Source organism: Mustela erminea, chromosome 20, assembly GCF_009829155.1.
Source record: "Mustela erminea isolate mMusErm1 chromosome 20, mMusErm1.Pri, whole genome shotgun sequence".
NCBI lineage: Eukaryota > Metazoa > Chordata > Mammalia > Carnivora > Mustelidae > Mustela > Mustela erminea.
In genome coordinates this window covers 39,447,058-39,469,227 of record NC_045633.1, presented here as the reverse complement: position 1 = coordinate 39,469,227, position 22,170 = coordinate 39,447,058, and the positions used below count along the sequence as shown (strand labels likewise).

Below are 22,170 nucleotides of genomic sequence, written 5' to 3'. Positions count from 1 at the left end.
CGAGCACACAAGTCGGGGGGGGGGGGGAAGAAGGAGAATCAGATTCCCTTCTGAGCAGGGAGCCCAACTCGGGACTCAGTCCCAGGACTGTGGGATCAGGACCTGAGCTGAAGGCAGGTGCTTAACTGACTGAGCCACCCAGCCCACCCTGCCCCACTGAATTATTTTGAAGCATTTTATTTATAGATACTTTAGTGTGATCCTTTAAAAGTTAAGAGCTCTTCAATTTTAACTCAAGACTTTGGTCACCACTATATGTCTGAGTTCATGAAACATTTATAAATTCATGTGCTTATTTCCCAGTTTATCAGTTTTGTCCTGCAGCAGCAGCCAACTGTCTTAAAGTTAATGCTTTGGTAAAAGTAGCAAGCAACCTTTGTTTGACAGTAGCCAGACCTCCAGGATCCTGTAAATCTTCTTTTAACATGAAATTTCTTTTAGAAACTTCTTTATCTCTTCCCTTCCCAACTTAAAAGTATATAATCAGTTGCCCCTCACAATGGCATGCAGCTCTTTCTGCCTACAGGTCCTGTGCCTGTGCTTTAATAAAACTACCTTTTGGGGCACCTGGGTGGCCCAGTTGGTTAAGCATCTGTCTTCGGCTCAAGTCATGATCTCAGTGTCCTGGGATAGAGCCTTGCTTTGGGCTCTCTGCTTGGTGGGGAGTCTGCTTCCCCTCTCCCTCCCCCTCTGTACTCCCTCAACCTCTCTCTCTCAAATAAATAATAAATAAAATCTTAAAAAAAAAAACAAAAACCCTTTTGCACTGCAGACATCTCAAGAATTCTTTTTTGATCATTCCCTTCCAGACCCCACATCAAAATCACACCATTATGTCCTTCTTCAACTTGTTTATGTTGTCCTGGATCCAGAGACATATAATACCTGGATTTTTTTTTGAACTAGAAAAATCTCTGTAAGACTCATTCTAGATTAGGTGTTTATCATTTTCAAAAAAAAAAAAAAAAAAAAAAAAAATTTGATGCATCCACTTTCTTTCCCCTAATACATAAGTTGTCAGTTTGAGTTCATATCCTGACTTTACCACTTACTATGGGACCTCGAGTCAGAACCTTTTTTTTTTTTTTTTAAAGATTTTTATTTATTGGGGCGCCTGGGTGGCTCAGTGGGTTGGGCCGCTGCCTTCGGCTCGGGTCGTGATCTCAGGGTCCTGGGATCGAGTCCCACGTCAGGCTCTCTGCTCGGAAGGGAGCCTGCTACCCTTCCTCTCTCTCTGCCTGCCTCTCTGCCTACTTGTGATCTCTCTCTGTCAAATAAATAAATAAAAATATTTTTTAAAAAAATTTTTATTTATTTATTTGACAGACAGAGATCACAAGCAGGCAGAGAGGCAGGCAGAGAGAGGAGGAAGCAGGCTCCCTGCTTGAGCAGAGAGCCCGATGTGGGGCTCGATCCTAGAACCCTGAGATCATGACCTGAGCCGAAGGCAGAGGCTTTAACCCACTGAGCCACCCAGGCACCCCGAGTCAGAACTCTTAATGCCTCAGTTTCTTCATCTGTAAAATGGTGATACTTCTGGTGCTTACCTCAAATGCTTGTAAAATATTATGAAATATTAATTAATATGTATGTAGAAATCTTAGGTCAGTGTTTGGCACATAACAACCGCTATAAAAGTATGTCAGCTTGTGTTATTTTTACCACTACCACTACATATATTACTACATGTATACATGCAAAGAGAACCACTTAACCTTTCTTAAGTGACATATATTGACAAAGATTAGGTGATTCTGTGTGGTCTTTTATTCCTCTGAGTCCTTATTCGTTCTGGGATATTGGTAATTCCTGGCCTCTTGGATGCATTCTGTGGCAAATTAAGTCATGATCTCCTCTCCACTGTGGCTGAGTTGTTGGCTCATACTGACCTTTAGAGGTCTGGCTGTCATATTCGTTTAAGCCCTGATCTTGGGCAGTAAGACCTACAGCTCTCAGCTACAGAATCTTTTTGCCACCCCTAGGGCAAACTCCTTTCTCATGGTAATTTTGCAGTAATAAAATTCTGCTAAGAACCCTGTGCTCCCTTACTCTTTTTCTTTGGGGCATGCAGAAAACTCTGAATGTGGTTATGCCATGTCGGAGCCAGGGGACTCTGGATATGTAAATTCATACTCTACTCCTCATCTTTTATACTGATCATGTAAGGCTCCCTGGCTTATTAAGAGGGGCATCCATCCTACAGAGCAGTCTCCTCTCAGAACCCCAACTGGGAAATAAATTAAAGTCCCTCTCTTTTTAGCTTTTTCTTCAACCTATAGCATGTCTTTTCTTTTTCAGGACTTTATTATGGAGGAAGGAGGTCGTATAGACGTGTGTTACCTCCTTCCCACTGTTCTCTTGTCCTTCCAGCAGTCCCCAGGAGCCCGCTCAGAGCAGGCTTTCTGTTTCCTGTGTCGCTTTTCTTAAGGCAAAGTGGCAGGTCTGGTACAGGGAGAGTATAACCAGCTTCCTGACAAGGAAACACAGGTTGGAAGATACCTAGAAATACTGTATTTATTAAATAAATTAAAAAAGAAAAAATACATTCTAGGATAGAGGTGGGTTTGCCAATTTAGATAGAGGTGAAGGAACGTTTCTCTGAGGCAATAAGATCGGAACCCTTCAGGACTTGTTTTGAGTCTTGACAAAACTAACATCAAGACTGCTTATGAACAGATGCAAAAGGCTCCGTAATGGCCTCTTCGCCCTGCCTTGCAGTTAGGATCTCTCCTGTCCTGACTGCCCAGCTTTATAGCTAAGTCTTTATAATACATGTATGCTTTATATGCTTATGTTTAAAAGTATATTGTCTTAGGATGCAGAAGCCATAGAAAACCTAAGGCAGTTTTTCTCCAAGCCAGACTACAATATCAGAACTACCTGGGACACTTACTAAAATTACTGCTTTCTGGACTCTGTTCCAGTGTCATAATTATTAATAATTTCACATGAAATCTTATATTATTGAATTCATGTTGCTTGAATGGAAACAGTTTTCTTAGTTGTCCCTATAGCCACACAACAATATAAACTGTCAGCAAATGTTTGATAAATTGAGTTATTGGGAAACTAGGAGTGATGCATTTTAAAGTAGCTTTTAAAGTTTTATTTTGAGATGACGTAAGCAAAAATAGCAGAGTCAAGAAATCTGAAATTTAGTACTTCCAGTAAAAGCAACAGAAAAACTGGCAAAGGTTGTTAGAATCAACTTTTCAGAACTCTGGTAATTAACCAAAGGTTTGCAACAACTTAGGGAAATACTTACTCATGAAAAGTGGCTGAATTTCAGTAAGAAGAGTGAGCTTTATGTCATTTTTGTTTACACTAGTCCCATTTCCTATCCCCCAGATCAGCTGAGCCTAAAATAACAGCCTGTGTTCTCAGTATTTGAGAAAATAGACTAATTCTCAAAGATTTGTAATTATTTGTTTTGCCTGGGTTGGAGGCTCCCTGGAAGATTGACTTTAAACCCTTGTCGTTATTTCTTCTGACTCACAACTGGCCAAGTGCTAAACCTGCTGGGAGCAGGAAGAGCAGCATTTGTCAAAAATATTTATAAGCAGGGGCACCTGGATGGCTCAGAGAGTTAAAGCCTCTGTCTTTGGTTCAGGTGGTGGTCCCAGGGTCCTGGGATCGAGCCCTGCATCAGGCTCTCTGCTCAGCGGGGAGCCTGCTTCCTCCTCTCTCTCTCTGCCTGCCTCTCTGCCTACATGTGATCTCTGTCTGTCAAATAAATAAATAAAATCTTTAAAAAAGATATTTATAAGCAAATAATTTTATTACTGCTACCTGACACAATAGAAAATAGTTGGGTCAAGCAATAGACAAAAAGTCCTAGAATTAGATGTCCATACGGCTTGGAAAACTCCCAGCATATTCCTGGGAATATTAAAAGCCATATACTGGGGTAGGACTATATGCACGCCTAGGGAAGACTTCTAAGAGGGCCCTAAGGCCTCACCTCTGGCCCATCTTGAAGGTCTGTGGAAGCAGGAAGTGAAGGCTAAGACAGAGTTGTGAACTGCCTGGCTGAGGGTTTAAAGTATACTCTAAACCAACAGTCCTCTGTAATGATTGGGAGATTTTTTGGTTCCAGGGATTTAAAGTAAACTGTCCAATCATTAGCTGACCTCTAAGCTAACAGAACATAGATCAGTGCATACATAAACAAAGAATGCAGACTTTACAAAATTGATTTTGAAGAGTCTCTAAACATATTAACTACTTAATAAGTAGCAGTCATGAGAAACTCTGGAAGAGAGAGAATCTGATTTGCAGAAACGCCACAGTATAATATGCAAAATGTCCAGTGTTCAACAAAAAAAGTACAGGCATGCAAATAAAAATGGAAAAATATCAATAGGAACTGTTTAGAGGAAGCCTAGATATTGTACTTTGACAAATACTTTAAATCAGCTATTTTAAATAGTTCCTCAAGGAATCAAACCATATCTAAAAACTAAGGGTAAGTATGAGGGAGGGTAATGTTAGCAGGATGGCAGACTACGAGACCCCAACCCTCCCCCTCCCCCCAAATAATGATAAAGTCAACTATCACAGATGAGGAAAATTCTGGGAAAATGGTGGGGTGCAGTTAGGGGACTGCAGTGAACCAGAGGAGTGCAGAGACTAGAGATGACTGCATAAATGGGATAGGTAGCATTCTGCCTATGTTGCCCTTTCCCTCAGGCCAGCAAAGTGTTGCAGGGAGTTCCCTTGGCCATGAATTCCCCTGATTGGGAAAGAGGGAGAGTCAGCAGCCACAGTTACCACGGCGGAGGACTCCTGTGTTCTTTGCTGATGCAAACCCCAGCTGCTAGAGCTTTCTCATGCCAGAGACGTTGCATCCCTTGGAACCAGAGCTGCCAAATGCTGCCCCCACGCCACGAGTTGGAACAGTCACTCTCCCTTACCAGCCCCGGTGCCCTCCTTGATGTGCAAGCCTGAGCATAGCTTCCAGCATATGCAGGTACCACTGAACACCCATCCATGTGTCCAAGAGATGATGAGCCCACCATTGTTGCTCATGTACGGCCATGGCACCAGGTGCTTGCCATGGTTGCACATACGCAGCTGGAAGACCAAGTGTCCTCACTGACCCCAGAACTGGCACACCTCCACATCTGGACTTGGAGCTGCTATACATCTAACCCAGCTGATGACCTCACGTCTTCTCTTGGAGGACATCTTTCCCTAACTAAGGAAGGTTGGAAGGAGTTACTGCTTCTTCAGATGAAAAGACAGCAGTGCAAGGCTAAAAGGAACACAAAAACAGGGAACATGTGACAACCAGAGGAACACAGTAACTTCAGTAACTGAACCCAAAGAAATGGAGATCTATAAATTGTCAGAGAATTAAAAATAATTGTTTTTAAGAAACTCATAAGCTACAAGAGAATATAGATAGAGAACTCAACAAAATCATGACAACAATACATGAAGAAAACAAAGAGTTCAACAAAAAGAAATCATTTAAAAAAATTAAAGTCTGGAACTAAAGAATACAATAGAGAGCTTTAACCTCATACTCAAATAAGCATTCTCCAATAAGGAGACAAGAACTCAAGGATATATTATTTGAAATTACCCAGAGAAGGAAGAATAAAGAATGAAGAAACCTATCAGATTCATGGGCTGCCATCAAACAAAACCATATATGCATTATGTGGGTCCCAGAAGGAGAGGAAGGAGAGAAAAGGACAGAAAGCTTTTTTAAGAAATAATGGCTGAAAATTTCCCAAATCATGGAGGGAAATTGATACCCAGATTGACAAAGCTCAGAAGTTTCCATATAAGGATCAACCCAAAGAAAACTGCACTGAGACATATTATAATCAAATTACCAAAAGTCAAGGACATTGTATATCTTAGACTTACACAATGTTATATGTCAATTATATCTCCATTAAAAAGTAAAATGAAGGGGGGAAAAAAGTAAAGGACAAAGAGAACTTTGAAAGCATCAGGAGAAAAGTGTTTCATCACTTAGAAGGGAGCCCCATAAGAATATCAGTGGATTTCTCAGCAGAAACTTACTGGCCAGGAAAGGGTGGGGTGATATATTCAAAATTTTAAAAGAAAAAAACTGCCAAAGAGGAACTCAATTTCAGGCAAAATTATCCTTTTAAAATGAAAGAGAGGTAAAGTTTTTCCCAGATGAGAACTGAGGGAGTTCATTACCATTAGACCTGCCTCACAAGAAATGGATGCTTAAGGGAGTTCTTCAATTTAAAATGAAAACAAGCTAGACAGCCAGATGAAAACATAAGTCTTATGGGTAAAGGTAAATATATAATCAATGTAATAGTATAATGGTGGTATATAAATTACTTTTAACCCTAATGTAAAAGTTAAAAAACAAAAACATTAAGAATAATTGTAAACACAGAATTTTGTTAATTGATATACATTATAGAAAGATGCAAACTCTGACTATGAAAAAACAATGTATGTGTGAAGGCCAGTGTAGAATTTTCCTATATGATTGAAGTTAATTTTTGTATGTGATTGTTGTCAACTTAAAACAGAAGAGTGTAACTATAAGATATTTTATAGTATCCTTGTATCCACAAAGAAAAAAAAACCCTATCATAGATACTTAGAAAATAAAAAGAAAGAATCAAAGGGAAACCATTACGTAAAGGCGAAAAAAACCGAAGAAGTCAGCAAGAAATAAAGAGGGAAACAAAACAGTAGCAAAACAGCAAAAAATAGCTGTAAGCTCTCACCTATCAAGAATTGCTTTAGGGCCATCTGGCTGGCTCATTTGATAGAGCATGTAACTTGATCTCAGGGTTATGAGTTTGAGGCCCATGTTGGGTGTAGAGATTACTTAAAACAAAAACAAAAAAAAAGAATAAATGTAAAGAGTTTAAATTTACCAATTATTCAATATGTATTCAGCTTTAGTGGCTGAATGGATTAAGAAAATAAGATCCACTGATTTTTTTTTGGTGTTGGGGGCTACAGAAGACTCATTTTAGACTTAAGGACTCATAAGAAGTGTGAAGAGAGTGGATCTTATGTATATTTACCACACACACAAAAAGGTGCTTTATATGTTTTTTTTTAGTGTAGCTATTATTTCACAGTGTTCATATTTAAATATCATATTATACATGTTGTAAATATATACAGTTTTTTTAAAAATAGAAATAGAAATAAAGTGAAGTATGAGAACAGTGTCTCACAAAATAGAGAGTAAAGAGATGAAACTGTACGAAATCAGATAGGAGTTCTGGAGTTGACAATAAGTGAGATGAAAAATTCTCTCATTAGACCTAAAGATTTGAACTGAAAGAAGAAAGAAACCAGCAAACTTGTAGATAAATTAATTGCTACTATCCAATCTGAACAATAGAAAAAATATATATGGAACCTGTGGGATACCATTAAGTGTACTAATATACATATAACAGGAATCTTACAGTGAGAAGATTTACTGAATGAGCAGAAAGAATATTCGAAGAAATAATGATGAAAACCCCAATTTTAATGAAAAACTTGTATCTAACGCATCCAAGAAATTCAGTGAACTCCAGGTTGGATAAAACCGAAGAAGACATCCATACCTAGACACATCATAATCAAACTTCAAGAGACAAAGAAAATCGTTAAAGCAGTAGGAGAAAAGGCCTCATGCCATGCTAGAGATCCTCAATAAGAGTATCAGCTGCCTTTTTCATTAGAAAAATTCATTCCAGAGCACCTGGGTGGCTCAGAGGGTTAAACCTCTGCCTTCGGCTCCCATCATGATCCCAGGGTCCTGGGATCCAGCCCCACATCAGGCTCTCTGCTTAGCGGGGAGCCTGCTTCCCACTCTCTTTCTTCCTGCCTCTTTGCCTGCTTGTGAGGTTTCTCTATCAAATAAACAAATAAAATCTTTTAAAAAAGAAAAATTCGGGACGCCTGGGTGGCTCAGTTGGTTAAGCAGCTGCCTTCGGCTCAGGTCATGATCCCAGGGTCCTGGGATCGAGTCCCACATCGGGCTCCTTGCTCGGCAGGGAGCCTGCTTCTCCCTCTGCCTCTGCCTGCCTCTCTGTCTGCCTGTGCTCGCTCGCGCTCTCTCCCTCTGTCTCTGAAAAATAAATAAAATCTTTAAAAAAAAAAAAAAAAAGAAAAAGAAAAAGAAAAAAGAAAAATTCATTCCAGAATGCATAAGAGGGTGTATTCGAAGTGCTGAAAGGCAGAACTCAAGAATTGTGTATCTGCCAAAACTGTCCTTCAAAAATGAAGAAGAAATGAGACAATCCTTACAAATAAAAAGGGAGAGAATTTGTCAGCAGTAGATCTGCCTGTGCAGACACTAAAGGTAATCCCTTCAGGACGAGATGAAGGAACACTAGATTTGAACCTGTATAAAAATTAGAGAACATGGATAAAGTCAGCTACATACGTTGACTCACCACTGGCCAAGATGGTCCATAGAAAAAGGAAGTCTTCCAGAGATCACTTACTTTAAGACAGAAAAGATAAAAGTCGCACTTCAGTCTTTTCCACCTTTCCGGAGCCCTGCTGTCTTCCGTCATGCAGCATATGACTTCTTAATAGGTTAATGAGGCGAGATCTTTTCACCATTCCAATTCTACTTAAAAAAAAGGTAAATGAAAGAGTGGGGTTATTACAGGAAATACAAATTAGAACTATAGTGAGAGACCCCTGCATGTCCACCAGAATGGTTAATTTTAAATGGATGGACAATTCAGAGTGTTGGCAAGGATGTGAAGCAACTGGAATTCTTTTTTTTTTTTTTTTTTTTTTATTTCCAGCATAACAGTATTCATTATTTTTGCACCACACCCCGTGCTCCATGCAATCCGTGCCCTCTATAATACCCACCACCTGGTACCCCAACCTCCCACCCCCCGTCCCTTCAAAACCCTCAGATTGTTTTTCAGAGTCCATAGTCTCTCATGGTTCACCTCCCCTTCCAATTTCCCCCAACTCCCTTCTCCACTCTAAGTCCCCATGTCCTCCATGCTATTTGTTATGCTCCACAAATAAGTGAAACCATATGATAATTGACTCTCTCTGCTTGACTTATTTCACTCAGCATAATCTCTTCCAGTCCCGTCCATGTTGCTACAAAAGTTGGGTATTCATCCTTTCTGATGGAGGCATAATACTCTATCCCCAGGGGTACAGGTCTGTGAATCACCAGGTTTACACACTTCACAGCACTCACCAAAGCACATACCCTCCCCAATGTCCATAATCCAACCCCCTTCTCCCAAACCCCCTCCCCCCAGCAACCCTCAGTTTGTTTTGTGAGATTAAAAGTCACTTATGGTTTGTCTCCCTCCCAATCCCATCTTGTTTCATTTATTCTTCTCCTACCCACTTAAGCCCCCATGTTGCATCACCACTTCCTCATATCAGGGAGATCATATGATAGTTGTCTTTCTCTGCTTGACTTATTTCGCTAAGCATGATACGCTCTAGTTCCATCCATGTTGTCGCAAATGGCAAGATTTCACTTCTTTTGATGGCTGCATAGTATTCCATTGTGTATATATACCACATCTTCTTGATCCATTCATCTGTTGATGGACATCTAGGTTCTTTCCATAGTTTGGCTATTGTGGACATTGCTGCTATAAACATTCGGGTGCATGTGCCCCTTTGGATCACTACGTTTGTATCCTTCGGGTAAATACCCAATAGTGCAATTGCTGGGTCATAGGGCAGTTCTATTTTCAACATTTTGAGGAACCTCCATGCTGTTTTCCAGAGTGGCTGCACCAGCTTGCATTCCCACCAACAGTGTAGGAGGGTTCCCGTTTCTCCGCATCCTCGCCAGCATCTGTCATTTCCTGACTTGTTGATTTTAGCCATTCTGACTGGTGTGAGGTGATATCTCATTGTGGTTTTGATTTGTATTTCCCTGATGCCGAGTGATATGGAGCACTTTTTCATGTGTCTGTTGGCCATCTGGATGTCTTCTTTGCAGAAATGTCTGTTCATGTCCTCTGCCCATTTTTTGATTGGATTATTTGTTCTTTGGGTGTTGAGTTTGCTAAGTTCTTTATAGATTCTGGACACTAGTCCTTTATCTGATATGTCATTTGCAAATATCTTCTCCCATTCTGTCAGTTGTCTTTTGATTTTGTTAACTGTTTCCTTTGCTGTGCAAAAGCTTTTGATCTTGATGAAATCCCAATAGTTCATTTTTGCCCTTGCTTCCCTTGCCTTTTGCGTTGTTCCTAGGAAGATGTTGCTGCGGCAGAGGTCAAAGAGGTTACTGCCTGTGTTCTCCTCAAGGATTTTGATGGATTCCTTTCGCACATTGAGGTCCTTCATCCATTTTGAGTCTATTTTTGTGTGTGGTGTAAGGAAATGGTCCAATTTCATTTTTCTGCATGTGGCTGTCCAATTTTCCCAGCACCATTTATTGAAGAGGCTGTCTTTTTGCCATTGGACATTCTTTCCTGCTTTGTCGAAGATTAGTTGACCATAGAGTTGAGGGTCTATTTCTGGGCTCTCTATTCTGTTCCATTGATCTATGTGTCTGTTTTTGTGCCAGTACCATGCTGTCTTGATGACGACAGCTTTGTAATAGAGCTTGAAGTCCGGAATTGTGATGCCACCAACGTTGGCTTTCTTTTTCAATATCCCTTTGGCTATTCGAGGTCTTTTCTGGTTCCATATAAATTTTAGCATTATTTGTTCCATTTCTTTGAAAAAGATGGATGGTACTTTGATAGGAATTGCATTAAATGTGTAGATTGCTTTAGGTAGCATAGACATTTTCACAATATTTATTCTTCCAATCCAGGAGCATGGAACATTTTTCCATTTCTTTGTGTCTTCCTCAATTTCTTTCATGAGTACTTTATAGTTTTCTGAGTATAGATTCTGTGTCTCTTTGGTTAGGTTTATTCCTAGGTATCTTATGGTTTTGGGTGCAATTGTAAATGGGATTGACTCCTTAATTTCTCTTTCTTCTGTCTTGCTGTTGGTGTAGAGAAATGCAACTGATTTCTGTGCATTGATTTTATATCCTGACACTTTACTGAATTCCTGTATAAGTTCTAGCAGTTTTGGAGTGGAGTCTTTTGGGTTTTCCACATATAGTATCATATCATCTGCGAAGAGTGATAATTTGACTTCTTCTTTGCCTATTTGGATGCCTTTAATTTCCTTTTGTTGTCTGATTGCTGAGGCTAGGACCTCTAGTACTATGTTGAATAGCAGTGGTGATAATGGACATCCCTGCCGTGTTCCTGACCTTAGCGGAAAAGCTTTCAGTTTTTCTCCATTGAGAATGATATTTGCGGTGGGTTTTTCATAGATGGCTTTGATGATATTGAGGTATGTGCCCTCTATCCCTACACTTTGAAGAGTTTTGATCAGGAAGGGATGCTGTACTTTGTCAAATGCTTTTTCAGCATCTATTGAGAGTATCATATGGTTCTTGTTCTTTCTTTTATTGATATGTTGTATCACATTGACTGATTTGCGGATGTTGAACCAACCTTGCAGCCCTGGAATAAATCCCACTTGGTCGTGGTGAATAATCTTTTTAATGTACTGTTGAATCCTATTGGCTAGTATTTTGTTGAGTATTTTCGCATCTGTGTTCATCAAGGATATCGGTCTATAGCTCTCTTTTTTGGTGGGATCCTTGTCTGGTTTTAGGATCAAGGTGATGCTGGCCTCATAAAATGAGTTTGGAAGTTTTCCTTCCATTTCTATTTTTTGGAACAGTTTCAGGAGAATAGGAATTAGTTCTTCTTTAAATGTTTGGTAGAATTCCCCCGGGAAGCCGTCTGGCCCTGGGCTTTTGTTTGTTTGGAGATTTTTAATGACTGTTTCAATCTCCTTACTGGTTATGGGTCTGTTCAGGCTTTCTATTTCTTCCTGGTTCAGTTGTGGTAGTTTATATGTTTCTAGGAATGCATCCATTTCTTCCAGATTGTCAAATTTATTGGCGTAGAGTTGCTCATAGTATGTTCTTATAATAGTTTGTATTTCCTTGGTGTTAGTTGTGATCTCTCCTCTTTCATTCATGATTTTATTTATTTGGGTCCTTTCTCTTTTCTTTTTGATAAGTCGGGCCAGGGGTTTATCAATTTTATTAATTCTTTTAAAGAACCAGCTCCTAGTTTCGTTGATTTGTTCTATCATTTTTTTGGTTTCTATTTCATTGATTTCTGCTCTGATCTTTATGATTTCTCTTCTCCTGCTGGGCTTAGGGTTTCTTTCTTGTTCTTTCTCCAGCTCCTTTAGGTGTAGGGTTAGGTTGTGTACCTGAGACCTTTCTTGTTTCTTGAGAAAGGCTTGTACCGCTATATATTTTCCTCTCAGGACTGCCTTTGTTGTGTCCCACAGATTTTGAACCGTTGTATTTTCATTATCATTTGTTTCCATGATTTTTTTTCAATTCTTCTTTAATTTCCCGGTTGACCCATTCATTCTTTAGAAGGATGCTGTTTAGTCTCCATGTATTTGGGTTCTTTCCAAACTTCCTTTTGTGGTTGAGTTCTAGCTTTAGAGCATTGTGGTCTGAAAATATGCAGGGAATGATCCCAATCTTTTGATACCGGTTGAGTCCTGATTTAGGACCGAGGATGTGATCTATTCTGGAGAATGTTCCATGTGCACTAGAGAAGAATGTGTATTCTGTTGCTTTGGGATGAAATATTCTGAATATATCTGTGATGTCCATCTGGTCCAGTGTGTCGTTTAAGGCCTTTATTTCCTTGCTGATCTTTTGCTTGGATGATCTGTCCATTTCAGTGAGGGGAGTGTTAAAGTCCCCTACTATTATTGTATTATTGTTGATGTGTTTCTTTGATTTTGTTATTAATTGGTTTATATAGTTGGCTGCTCCCACATTGGGGGCATAGATATTTAAAATTGTTAAATCTTCTTATTGGACAGACCCTTTGAGTATGATATAGTGTCCTTCCTCATCTCTTATTATAGTCTTTGGCTTAAAATCTAATTGATCTGATATAAGGATTGCCACTCCTGCTTTCTTCTGATGTCCATTAGCATGGTAAATTCTTTTCCACCCCCTCACTTTAAATCTGGAGGTGTCTTCGGGCTTAAAATGAGTTTCTTGGAGGCAACATATAGATGGGTTTTGTTTTTTTATCCATTCTGATACCCTGTGTCTTTTGACAGGGGCATTTAGCCCATTAACATTCAGGGTAACTATTGAGAGATATGAATTTAGTGCCATTGTATTGCCTGTAAGTTGACTGTTACTGTATATGGTCTCTGTTCCTTTCTGATCTACCACTTGTAGGCTCTCTCTTTGCTTAGAGGACCCCTTTCTATATTTCCTGTAGAGCTGGTTTGGTATTTGCAAATTCTTTCAGTTTTTGTTTGTCCTGGAAGCTTTTAATCTCTCCTTCTATTTTCAATGATAGCCTAGCTGGATATAGTATTCTTGGCTGCATGTTTTTCTCGTTTAGTGCTCTGAAAATATCATGCCAGCTCTTTCTGGCCTGCCAGGTCTCTGTGGATAAGTCAGCTGCCAATCTAATATTTTTACCATTGTATGTTACAGACTTCTTTTCCCGGGCTGCTTTCAGGATTTTCTCTTTGTCACTGAGACTTGTAAATTTTACTATTAGGTGACGGGGTGTGGGCCTATTCCTATTGATTTTGAGGGGCGTTCTCTGAACCTCCTGAATTTTGATGCTCGTTCCCTTTGCCATATTGGGGAAATTCTCCCCAATAATTCTCTCCAGTATACCTTCTGCTCCCCTCTCTCTTTCTTCTTCTTCTGGAATCCCAATTATTCTAATGTTGTTTCGTCTTATGGTGTCACTTATCTCTCGAATTCTCCCCTCGTGGTCCAGTAGCTGTTTGTCCCTCTTTTGCTCAGCTTCTTTATTCTCTGTCATTTGGTCTTCTATATCACTAATTCTTTCTTCTGCCTCATTTATCCTAGCAGTGAGAGCCTCCATTTTTGATTGCACCTCATTAATAGCTTTTTTTATTTCAACTTGGTTAGATTTTAGTTCTTTTATTTCTCCAGAAAGGGCTTTTATATCTCTCGAGAGGGTTTCTCTAATATCTTCCATGCCTTTTTCGAGCCCGGCTAGAACCTTGAGAATTGTCATTCTGAACTCTAGATCTGACATATTACCAATGTCTGTATTGATTAGGTCCCTAGCCTTCGGTACTGCCTCTTGTTCTTTTTTTTGTGTTGAATTTTTCCGTCTTGTCATTTTGTCCAGATAAGAGTATATGAAGGGGCAAGTAAAATACTAAAAGGGTGGCAACAACCCCAGGAAAAAATGCTTTAACCAAATTAGAAGAGATCCAAAATCGTGAGGGGGGAGAAAGGGGATAAAAAGAGGTTCAAAAAGGAAGAAAGAAAAAAAAAGAAAAAAGAAAAAAAAAAAGAAAAAAGAAAAGAAAAGAATTAAAAAAAAAAAAAGGAAAACACCTAAGAAAAATGTAAAAAAGAAAAAATATATATATTAGATAAACTAGTAAAAAATCGTTAAAAAAGAAAAAGGTAACAGTTAAAAAAAAAAATTTACCTGAAGGCGAGAAAAAGAAAAAAAAAAATGAAAAAGAAAAAAATTAAATTAACTGCAAGACTAAAAAAAAATCACAGGAAAAAAGCCATGAGTTCCGTGCTTGGCTTTCTCCTCCTCTGGAATTCTGCTGCTCTCCTTGGTATTGAAACCGCACTCCTTGGTAGGTGAACTTGGTCTCGGCTGGATTTCTTGTTGATCTTCTGGGGGAGGGGCCTGTTGTAGTGATTCTCAAGTGTCTTTGCCCCAAGCGGAATTACACCGCCCTTACCCGGGGCCGGGGTGAGTAATCCGCTCGGGTTTGCTTTCAGGAGCTTTTGTTCCCTGAGCGCTTTCCGTAGAGTTCCGGAGGACGGGAATACAAATGGCGGCCTCCTGGTCTCCGGCCCGGAGGAGCCGAGAGCCCAGGGCCGCACTCCTCAGTGCGCCCTCAGAGAACAGCGCCCAGTTACTCCCGTCTGCCTGACCTCCGGCCGCGCTCCGAGCTCTCCGAGCCTGCGACCAGTTCAAGGTAACACCGAGCTGTGAGCTTACTGTCGGCTCTGTCTCTGTAGCCGGCTTTCCCGTTCCAATACCCGCAAGGTCTGCGACACTCAGACACCCCTGATCCTTCTGTGACCCTGCGGGACCTGAGGCCACGCTGAACCCGCGTGGGCTTCGCCCCGGTTTAGCCTCTGGAGCGATGTCCCTCAGCGGAACAGACTTTTAAAAGTCCTGATTTTGTGCGCCGTTGCTCCGCCGATTGCCGGGAGCCGGCCCCTCCCCCCGGGGTCTATCTTTCCGTTGCTTTGGATTCACTTCTCCGCCGGTCCTACCTTTCAGAAAGTGGTTGTTTTTCTGTTTCCAGAATTGCTGTTCTTCTTCTCTTCGATCTGCCGATGGATTTTCAGGTGTTTGCAATCTTTAGATAAGCTATCTAGCTGATCTCCGGCTAGCTGAAGCAGTCTCAGCCTGCTGCTTCTCCGCCATCTTGACTCCTCCCCGCAACTGGAATTCTTAATGTTGGTGGGATTGTAAACTGGTATAGGGTAGTTACTTGGGTATACACATAAAATTTTGAATTAAATGCTAAAAAATGTTGATGTTCTTAAAGCTCTGTTTGTACTTTATATTATGTAAGATAGTTTAAAATCTTGAAATATATATCGTTGTTCTGTCAGTGTTGTTCAAATTTGGGGTAAATAATAGTATGTAATTAGATCATGTGGAAGGAAATTCAACCACAATTGCATTGTTTATAACTGCTAAAAGTCTTAGTTAAGATATAATTTGTTAACATAATTTACCTTTGATGTAAAAACATAAACCTAGTTTTAATAATCTGATGATTACCCTATTTGACTTTAGGGTAATATTTAATTATTTGGTCACATGTGTTAATTTTTTAAAATTTTATTTATTTATTTGAGAGAGAGTAAGCATAAGCAGGGGAGAGGTTGAAGGAGAGGGAGAACCAGATTTTCCACTGAACAGGGATCCCAGTGTTACCTGATCCTAGGACCCCAGGATCATGTACCAAAGGCAGATGCTTAACCAACTGAGCCACCAGTGTGCCCCATACATATGTTAATCTTAAAGTCCTGAATGGGCTAAGGGCAATTACTACCAACATTTTACTAGCTTGTTTTGTTATTTCATGCTGGAGGGCCAAAGTAGAATGAGCAAGTAAGTGAACTTTCAAGAAATAAAGTGCCGGGGGACCTGGGTGACTCAGTCGTTAAGCAACTGCCTTCAGCTCAGGTCATGATCCCAGGGACCTGGAATCGAGCCCCGCATCGGGCTCTCTGCTCAGCGGGAAGCCTGCTTCTTCCTCTCCCACTCCCCGTGCTTGTGTTCTCTCTGGCTGTCTCTCTCTCTCTTTCTCCCTCTGTGTTAAATGAATAAATAAAATCTTAAAAAAAAAAAAAAAGAAATAACGTGCCAGTTTTTCACAATTACTTGTAGGCTGTAAAAAAGAAACGAAATCTGTTCCTTACAAAGAATGCAAGTTTGGCCAAACACCAAGATGTTGCTGCATAGAGAAAATAAAACAACCAGAGACAAAACCACAACAGAGCTGCTTTCATCCCAGAATGTTCAAGGACAGAAAGAATAAGGACTAGGACATGACCAGGCACGGGGCAAAGGAAGAGTAATCAAGGGAGTCGAGAGATTTTTATTTTTTACTTGACCTTGTGTGAACTGTTAATCTAAACCTAGAAATGCTGACTTCATCTGAAGAATCAGAAACAGATTTCTCCAGTTTATTCATTTATTCAGCAAATATTTATTGACCTTCTGTTATGTTCTTGGCATCATTATAAATACTTGAGATAGAACAGCAAACAAGAGGCACAAATTCCTGCCCTTATAGAACATATATTGAGAGTGGGGATGGGGTAGGAATGCGTACATACATTGTACATGTTGCAGTGAGTCTCTGTTAGGTGGCTGCTTTTCTCAGTTTAACCTTTAGCTGTCCATACCTGCTGGAACCTCCAGGTTAATGCTGCTGTTTAGGCCCATTACCCTTTCTGAGACCCTTGTTAGTACTTAAATAACAAAATCTTCTTGTATATGAATTGATTGATTTGTCTTCATAAGTAGTAAAGAAAAGAATTAAAAATAGACCCAAATTATATGGAAATTTAGGACATTGGTATGATACCGTAAACAAAGGAGTATAGTAGTGCCCATCCTTATCGGCAGTTTTGCTTTCCACACTTTCAGTTAACCATGGTTAACCAGAGTCTGGAAGCCAGTAATCGTTCTGACATATCAGAAGGTTAGTAGTGGCCTGATGCTGTGTCACAATGCCTATATCATTCACCTCACTTTCTCATCACATGGGCAACTTACCATCTTAAAACCATTAATACAGTATAATCAGGTATTTTGAGAGAGAGAGACCATGTTACAAAACTGTTACATAGACATTGTTATAATTGTTCTATTTTATTAATAGTTATTGTTAATCCTTATAATGCCTAATTTATAAATTGAACTTTTTCTTGGGTTAAAAAAAAATAGTGTACAAATGGCTTGGTACTATCTGTGCTTTCATGCATCCACGGAGGGTTTTGGAATGTATCCCTGGTGGATAAGAGGGTACTACTGTCATAGTCTTGGATCCTAAAGTTAATGTGGGTAAACCTGAAAATACTAAAATAGAGAAAAATGGTAGAAAGGATAAATAAAAATGAAAACTGATTTGAGATGATCGACGAAAAGGTAAACCCTTTGCAGTATCAGTGAAGGTGTAAGAGAGCAAATGTGTATCAGCTAAAGGATGAAAAAGGAGAAATAATACAGGTATAAATGAAATTAAAAGAATTATATGTGAAGATATCTTTGTAATAAATTGAAAGCCCAGAGATAGTAGCTAATTTTTCATGATAGATGGAGAACTTAAATACATTGATAAACATCAAAGAGATTGAAAAGGTAACCAAGAGAGAATATTCAAAAAGGCATAGATGATTCAAAATTGAATTCTTTTTTTTTTTAAAGATTTTATTTATTCATTTGATAGAGATCACAAGTAGGCAGAGAGGCAGGCAGAGAGAGAGAGAGAGGGAGGAGGAAACAGGCTCCCTGCTGAGCAGAGAGCCTGACATGGGGCTCGATCCCAGGACCCTGGGATCATGACCTGAGCCGAAGGCAGAGGCTTTAACCCACTGAGCCACTCAGGCACCCCCAAAATTGAATTGAATTATTTCTTACAAATGAGTCCAGTGCTGTTTTAACAAGTTTAGGTCATAAAAAAAAGAAGGAAAACTTTCAGGTCATTTTATGAAACCAGACCCCAATAGAAATTACACAAAAGAAAACCAGAATTTTCTTAACCATATTGATGCCAAAGTTATAAATCATAGTTGTAGGTAAAATATTAGTAAGCAGAATTCAGTAGTGTATGAAAGATTGATAAGCTTTTATGACCAAATAATATGTATTTCAAAAATGAAAGAATGTTTTATATCAGACAAATCTATTGACACAGTTCATTACATCAATAAATTAAAACCAAATGATCATATTATTTAATGTTGAAAGGCTCTTGGTAAAATAGTTGTGATTCATAATAAAAATTTAAGAAGGAATAGGAAAAAAACTGCCTAAATATGACAAAGACTGTTCACCTAACATATTTTCATGGAACACAGGTTATGTTCGATAGGCTGAGGTTATAGCAGTTAACAAAACATAAAAAACAAATAAAAATAAGCCCTTTCTTCATGGAACTTACATTAGCATTTGGGAGCTATCTCATTAAAAAAATAGGCAAGTTAAATATCTGGTTCATTAGATGGTAATGAGTCCTATAGAAAGAAAGAAAGTAGACGATAGGTTAGAGGGATAGTGGGAAGTCCTGGTGGGAAGGTGGTACTTCTGCAAGAGGCCTGGGGGAGACCAAGAGCACGTGAAAGAAATACAAAACTGCTGCCTTATGGAGCCCACAGTCTAGTGGGCAAAGACGAAAAACCCCCAAAACCGCATTAAATAGGAAAAACACACAGCATATTAGGATGTTATAAATGCTATGAAAAAAGAAAAATCAGGAGAATAAAGGGGACTAGGAAAGAGTAGACTTTTAAAAAAAAATTTAATTTAATTTAATTTATTTATTTGACAGAGGGAAAGAGAGCACAAGTAGGCAGAGCAGGGGGCAGAAAGAAGGAAAAGCAGGCTCTCCACTGAGCAGGGATCCTGATGCAGGACTCGACCCCAAGACCCTGGAATCATGACCTGAGCCAAAACTAGTCACTTAACCAACTGAGCCACCTAGGCATCCAGGACTTTTAAAAGTTTTTTTTTTTTTTTTAAATTTTACATAATCTCTACATCCAACATGGGGCTCAGATTGACAATCCCAAGATCAAGAGTTGCATGCTCTGCTGATTGAGCCAACCAGGTGTCCCATGGACCAAGGGTATTTTGAAGGGCAGATTATAATATGAAATAGAGTGATCATGGTATTCCTCATCAGCATGAGATCTGAGGAAATCTTAGGGGTGAAGAGTTAGCCAAGTAGACATCTGGGAAAGAGTGTTCCAGGCAGACGAAATAGCATTGTAAAGACACTAGTGAGGAGCATACCTGGTCTACCCAAACAATTGCAAAAATGTCAATGGAGCTGGAGCAGAGTGGGTGTAGGAGGGTGTGGAAGTCAGATTAGGTTCTATCGGGCCTTGTAGACCACTGTAAAGACCAATTAGAAATAGTTTAGGGACGCCTGGGTGTCTTAGTGGGGTAAAGCCTCTGCCTTCAGCTCAGGTCATGATTCCCAGGGTCCTGGGATCAAACTCTATCCTTGGCAGGGAGCCTGCTTCCCCCTCTATCTGCCTGCCTCTCTGCCTACTTGTGATCTCTGTCAAATGAATAAATTCTTAAAAAAAATCTTTTAAAAAATAAAAATTAGTTTAATGAATTTTAATAAGGCAAACACCCTTATATAGCTACTGTCCATGTCAAAAAATTTAACTATGCCAGTCAGTCCAGAAGCCTTTCCATGTATCCTGACCTCAGAATAAATCCCAGGCTTTCCCCCTAAACTATACACTATTCTGACATTTAGAAGTCCTTCCTGATGTTTCTTCACAGTTTTATCATCTGAATATGCAAACTTACATATTATAGTCTCATCCTTTAAAAACAACCTAGCACATATTTTAAGTTTCTCTTGATTTATAGATTTCCAAATGCTCAATTCCTATCATAACCATACACTATCTTTTGAAGAGCCTATGTCATTCAGCCAGGAAAATTATTTACCATCTGAATTTTGCTAATTGCAAAATCTTTTCAATAGGACTGCTGATTGTCCAACATACTCATAATTCTGTATTTCATACAAATTAGCATCTGAATCTAGAGGCTTAATCAGACTCAAGATCTGATTTGGCAAGGCTATCTGTTATATATAGTTGTCTTTCTTTTTGTGATTTTAGCAACCTTTGATCCTCAGTGCCTATATCCATTAGTTTGTTTCATCTTGCAAAATCGTGATTTCATTTCTCAATATTATTTGGAAAAATTTTATAAAGAGATATATCCCTGCATCTATCTGATTACCCAGGATTATAAGCCATACAGGAAGAGAAAGCATGATAAATACTTGATTGTTATTCTTTATTTGGTAGTTTCCAAGATAATGAGTTGGTTTCTTTTCATATCTTTCTGAGAGACTAATTTCATGATTTCAGTCTGTTGCAATTATTATTTTGTTGAAGTTCAAATTGTCCCATCTCTAGACCACTATAAACTCTACAAGAGGTCCATTTTATACTATAGACACCCGTAGATTGAAAGTAAATTGAATGAAGAAACATCTATCATACAGATGGATGTTAAAAAAAAAAAACAAAAAACAACCAGTAGCAATACATACATCAGATGAAGCAGACTTTAAAACAAAGACTGTAACAAGAGACAAGGGCACTGTATAATAATAAAGAGGACAGGGGCGCCTGTGTGGCTCAGTCGGTTAAGCCACTGCCTTAGGCTCAGGTCATGATCCCAGGGTTCTGGGATTGAGCCCTGCATCGGGTTCCTGCTTGCTGAAGAGCCTGCTTCTCCCTCTCCCTCTCCCTGCCACTCTGCTTACTTGTGCTCTCTCGTGCTCTCTCTCTCTCTGTCAATAAAATAATAATAAAGAGGACAATCCAGTAAGATGATATAGCAGTTTTAAATATTTATGCGCCTAATATAGGAACACCCAAATATACAAAAACCGTAACAAACATAAAGGAACTAATTGATAATAATACTATAATAGTATGGGACATTAACACCTCACATCAGTGACATATCATATTAACAGAAAATCAACAATGAAACAATGGCTTTGGGGCGCCTGGGTGGCTCAGTCATTAAGCATCTGCTTTGGGCTTGGGTCATGGTCCCAGGGTCCTGGGGATCGAGCCCTGCATTGGGCTCCCTCCTCAGTGGGAAGCCTGCTTCTTCCTCTCTTACTCCCCTTGCTTGTGTTCCCTCTCTTGCTTGTCTTTCTCTGTCAAATAAATAAATAAAATCTTTTTTAAAAAGTGGCTTTAGGGACGCCTGGGTGGCTCAGTTGGTTGGACGACTGCCTTCGGCTCAGGTCTTGATCCTGGAGTCCCGGGATTGAGTCCCGCATCGGACTCCCAGCTCCATGGGGAGTCTGCTGCTCTCTCTGACCTTCTCCTCGTTCATGCTTTCTCTCACTGTCTCTCTCTCAAGTAAATAAATAAAATCTTTAAAAAAAAAAAAAGTGGCTTTAAATGATCCACAGGAACAGATGGATCTAACAGATTATATAAATGTATAAAACAGCAGAATACAGCTTTTCAAGTGCATGTGAAACATTCTCCAGAATAGATGGCATAGTAGCCCACGAAACAAACCTCAACTAATTCAAGATAAAAATTATGCCATACATAATTTCTGACCACATCAGTGTAAAACTAGAAATCAACCACTAGAAAAAGTCTGGAAAGACCACAGATACATGAAGATTAAAAAACATGCTACTCTAAACAGTGAATGGGTCAACTAGGAAATAAAGCAATAAAGAAGTATGTGGAGGGGCGCCTGGGTGGCTCAGTGGGTTAATGCCTCTGCCTTCGGCTCGGTTCATGATCCCGGGGTCCTGGGATCGAGCCCCACATCAGGCTTTCTGCTCTGTAGGGAGCCTGCTTCCTCCTCTCTCTCTGCC

At 39.5% G+C, this 22,170-nt stretch overlaps 1 protein-coding gene and 1 long non-coding RNA gene across 9 annotated transcripts in view; both read left to right on the top strand.

The window, feature by feature from the left end:
- Positions 1–18,004, top strand: part of LOC116580719 — a 30,341-nt gene extending 12,337 nt beyond the window's left edge. The window contains exon 3 of the long non-coding RNA XR_004281764.1: positions 16,443–18,004. This is a non-coding gene — a long non-coding RNA (uncharacterized LOC116580719). The remainder of the gene's footprint in view (positions 1–16,442) is intronic.
- Positions 1–22,170, top strand: part of TPST1 (tyrosylprotein sulfotransferase 1) — a 115,357-nt gene that overhangs the window by 55,963 nt on the left and 37,224 nt on the right. The window lies entirely within an intron of this gene.